Source organism: Lactuca virosa, chromosome 7, assembly GCF_052849685.1.
Source record: "Lactuca virosa cultivar CGN04683 chromosome 7, Lactuca_virosa_CGN04683_v6, whole genome shotgun sequence".
Lineage (NCBI taxonomy): Eukaryota > Viridiplantae > Streptophyta > Magnoliopsida > Asterales > Asteraceae > Lactuca > Lactuca virosa.
This window is the reverse complement of record NC_136432.1, coordinates 164,471,964-164,476,942: the sequence shown is the minus strand read 5'-3', so window position 1 is coordinate 164,476,942 and position 4,979 is coordinate 164,471,964. Positions and strand designations below refer to the sequence as shown.

At 38.0% G+C, this 4,979-nt stretch overlaps 1 long non-coding RNA gene across 1 annotated transcript; it reads left to right on the top strand.

The window, feature by feature from the left end:
* The first annotated feature begins 3,658 nt into the window (after nucleotides 1-3,658).
* LOC145124438 (uncharacterized) lies at nucleotides 3,659-4,036 on the top strand. The gene is made up of 3 exons (XR_013715617.1): nucleotides 3,659-3,690; nucleotides 3,797-3,838; nucleotides 3,928-4,036. It is a non-coding gene; the product is annotated as an uncharacterized LOC145124438 (long non-coding RNA).
* Nucleotides 4,037-4,979: the final 943 nt, after the last annotated feature.

Here is a 4,979-nt window from a genome sequence, read left to right as displayed (position 1 = left end):
ATTGTCCTTTTCGAAGAAATGAGAGTTGTTGTTATTGTTATTCCATTGCCCGCTACGAACTGGTCGTGTATCCAGTTGGATATCACCAAGTACTTCAACTCTGTCTTTTACCAACCATTCATGAATGTTAGTAGTACCAAATGGTCTATACACACAAGGATTCCAACACCAAATCCATACGCAATACATATGAACTATACATAGTCAAGGTCAGATTGAATTAACCTCAAACCTTCTAGAAATGTAATATAAGGGAGACAATAGTAGATCTTCTCGCATTTTTCCTTTGTGAATCTTTCAATGAACGCAAAGTACTCATCCTTGTCCATGTCGGCGAAATCAATGTTAACCAGCTTATGATGTATACCATCGGTATATCTTATAGGGTGCCTGCTGAATATACCTTGGAAGTGCAGATCTACGATGATGTATATTGCCATTTTTCAAATGAAGAAGAGAGAAGATGGAGAAAGGGTTTTATGAAGAAGGAAAATGAGAAAGGAAAAGGGTAAGCGGTTTGTTCAATACATCTCCTTTAAAACCTAAACCGGTACAGTCAACATCTTACATGTAGCACAATAAATAACCTAGCATAAGAAGTAACCGGTTTGCGCCTTTGTTTTGTCCAAAATGACCATTTAGACCCGAAAAAAACCCCCACCTTATGCCCCCATAAATCCAAAAAATTTAAAGGACCATTTAAACCAAAATTTGAAAGTTCAATGGGCTATAGTGTCATTTTCCTTTCTTTTTAATGTTATACTCTAACCATTCCACAACTAAACATCTAAGCTTTTCACCAAATACCCTTCATAGAAAACCACTCCCCTCTAATTTAGAATGCTTTTTAATTAAATATGCCCTCCTTATTTCATCCATTTTACTAGGATGATAAGATGTAATTTTTGGCCTATCCCCGCACTCGAAGGAAGATCATTCAAATCAAAACTTGTTGGAATAGGTGTTGTAAAGGTGGATGCACTAGGTTGTGGAACGTGTGGTCTCTGGCTTTGTAGGATTCATTTGAGTTCTTTTTTTGGAAGGTGTTTCACCATTGTTATCTCCAACATCTAATTGTCTTTTAAAAAAATGCTAATGGAAACCTACAATGTAACTTCCCGAAAATCCATGGAAAAATTTTTATTTTTAAAACATTAGTCCATACAAAAATTTGTTCCCAAAAACATTCAAGGTGAAAATTAATATTTAAACATCAGAGTAAAAGTCATAAACACTACTGCGGAATAAAACTCTAAGGTTGTTGTGCAGTCACGTCGGGCCCTTCCCTTTTGAACTGGAAGTACCTGAAACCATAACCATAAAACTATAAGCACAAAGCTTAGTGAGTTCCCCAAAATACGACATACCATACATATTATTAGACCTAGCCCACACATTGGGCCCAGCCCATAATAATGGGCCTAGCCCTTCCTAATCAATAGGCCCAGCCCAGTATACAATTGGGTCTAGCTTGTCATACAATGAGCCTAGCCCAACATACAATGGGTCCTCCCCTCTCATGTAATGGGCCTAACCCTACATACATGCATGCCCATAGGCCCAGCCCAACATATAATGCAAGAGTCACAAATACAGCTAGCATTCTACATAACACATTCTAGTGGGTTGGCATTAGTGCCTTCGACCCATGAGTATAGTGAGGAGACTCACCTCAATCAGATGTCAACAAAACACACTCGAGATGCTACTACCCCGGCTTCTCACATTGAACATATCCAAGATCAATCCTAATCAATAATTAGGGTAAAAACCCATTACTAAGGGTCCAATTCTTACTCTATCATACTAAGGGTAAAAGACCATTTTACCCTTCATATACTTGTCCCAACAATTCATGGCCCAAAACCTAAATGGCCCATAACGACATTCTGGTGAGTACGCCCGACGTATTGGGTGCTGAAGCCCAAATCCTCATTCTAAGCTCTTAATGCCTTAAGACAAAATGTCTAACTTCCAGATTTGATTCTAAGGGACGTCTTAAGTCAGAAAGTTCCTGACTTTATGACTTTGCATGGCTTAATGGCGTCCAAACCAAAGCCCTAGATTCATAACTTCACCAAAAGACCACTAACTCATGCATGGAAGGGATACACCCATTAAGATTCGCTTTTTATGACTTCATAAATGGCTAGAAATGAAGCTCAAAGGTTCTGGCGTAACTTCTACTCACAAGATCCAAGCCATGGGACTAAAACAAGCTCCTAACATAACCTAAAACTAGATCTACATAAAAGAACTATCAAGATTGAAATTTTATACCTCCAAAAGAAAGATCAAGGTGAATAAGGTCTGGATCTACAAGCTCCAAGACAACCAACACTTATCCAATAAGCTCCTTCTTCTTCAAGATGCACCAAGAACACTCCAAATCACTCAAAGGCTCAAGAATCTCACAAATATGGGTATAGTTTCGAGGGAACTGCTTTAGAGGGTTGAGGCTGAAGGTAAGAAGGGTTTCCAATAAGTTAAGGTCTTTCAATATGGCCTGATACCCAAAAATTAGGGTTTGACTCTAACTTGCGTACGCCAGTGTACTCCACGTACGCCCAGCGTACTAGCATGAATCATCGCGATCACTTAAGCCCGGTACGCCCAATGTACGTGCCACGTACGCCCAACGTACAAGGCAAAACACACTCTCATTCAACTTTCGAAGGTCATAACTTATTCATCCCAATTCCATTTTCGGCGTTCTTTATATGCTCGGAAAGGTAATGAGAAGTCTCGCAGCCCCATCTAATCTCCTTTGACTTAAAACATTCTGAACTAAAATCCTTAATTCAAGAAGAGGTCCAGAGCATCACTTTTACCATTATACCCTTGAACTCCCAAAACACAAACTGAAAGTTTGGATCACCCAACTTATATATATATATATATATATATATATATATATATATATATATATATATATATATATATATATATATATATAGAGAGAGAGAGAGAGAGAGAGAGCTAGGTTCAATTGTTTAAAGTATTTATTGTGTTATTGTATGCATAAATGTGGGCCAATCAAAATTTAAAATATAAATAAATAATTAAATAAATAAATAAGGGTAATTAGGTAATTTTATAAACAACTTCCCCAAATACTTTCCTATAATTATGCTAGTTGATTTTAACCTAATTTATCCCCTTTTAATTACCACCGAGGTCACTTTGAAAAACCCCCCGTAGGATTCGATCGAAAGCTTTCAGCCACCACGATCCAAAGTTTGGATCTTGACTGAACACCAGCTATTATTCCCTTCATCTCTTCGTCATCTTCAAAAAAATACCAAGCCATTATCGCCTCTACATGTTCTTCTGCAGTTCTTATTTAAGAGTAACGATACACACACACCCGTACATAGTTAGGGCTCGAATGAAGAAAGAAGGGGAAAGAAAGTCCGATTTCTTGATTTCTGATTTCATGGGCGTTGACACATGTATTTGTACATCGATGAAGATGAGAAGGAAAGTACGAAGTGGCTGCAAGGTCCAATGGATGTCGATCGATTGCAGGCTAAGGAAAGCACGAAGCGGCTGCAAGGTCCAATCCCCCCCAATCGAATGACACCACTACTATCGAGTTATCGGATCTGGTACTAATCTCGATTCATCTCGATTCAGGTTCCTCATTCCCTGGTGGATATTCTTCAACAGCTCAGCCAAGCTTTTGCTAACGTCAGTATATTAGTTCCTTTTCTGCTTCATCTCTATGTTCTCTCTTCTATTAACTGGAAGAAATGTGTAAGAGAAAAATACTCAATTTTATGTTGAAATTATGCAGGCATATGATTCCTTGATGAAAGCCTACTTAGAACATAATAAGGTAATATATATTTGTTTGCTTATCCGAAATACTTCTACATTGATGCTATAAGAGTGTAATTGGAAACTGACATTATGTTTTTTTTTCAGTTTGGTAATCTTCCATATGGTTTTCGGGCGAACACTTGGTTGGTTCCTCCATCCATTTTGGACTCAGAATCAAACTTCCAGCCACTTCCATCAGAAGATGAAAACTGGGGTGGTAATGGTGGAGGCCAAGGGAAAAATGGTCAACATGACCATATACCATGGGCCACAGAGTTTGCAATGTTAGCCAACCTTCCTTGCAAGACTGAGGAAGAAAGGGTGATTCGTGATCGAAAGGCATTCTTGCTTCATAGCTTGTTTGTTGATGTCTCTATCTTTAAAGCTGTTTCAACCATACGCAAAGTCATAGATTCTGTTGCAACATCAAACTGTTCTCCAGGATCAATAGTACGTGATGATCGTGTGGGGGACTTGTTTATTACAGTGAGGCGTGATGCAGCTGATGCAAGCTCAAAGTCAGAAGTGAAGGTAGTTGGTGTTGGATCTCCTACCATGTCTTCTGATGAAGTTGTTATAACAAATTTACTCAAAGGAATAACAGCAGATGAGAGTGCAGTAGTCCATGTAAGTATGCGTGAACTCATTCTTCAGCTAGCTATGGAATCTAAATAAATATAGCCAACTTTTACTATTTACAAATTACAAAACACCACCTCCCTGGGTACTGTATTTGTAAGACATTGTGGATATACAGCAACTGTAAAGATTGTTGGTGACATCAAAAAGGCAAAGTTCATATCACAAGATATATCGATTGATGATCAACCAGAAAGTGGAGCTAATTCCCTTAACATTAACAGGTATGGAATTAATAAATTCCAAGATTATAAACTGATATTTCTGGATAACCAAATCACAATAATAAAAGATCCTCAAAATGAGTAGTAAATTAGTAACATAATACTCGTTTATATGGAACCTTTTACAGCTTAAGGGCTCTGCTTCCCAACTCAAGAGATGTGGAATTGTCAGGATCCCTGTCATCTGAACAGGGGAATTTTGAAGCTTCAAGGTGTTTGGTTGAACAGGGGAATTCTGATTCTGTCATAATAGAATCTTGAAGATGAACATTGTATGGAATGAAGATGAACAAT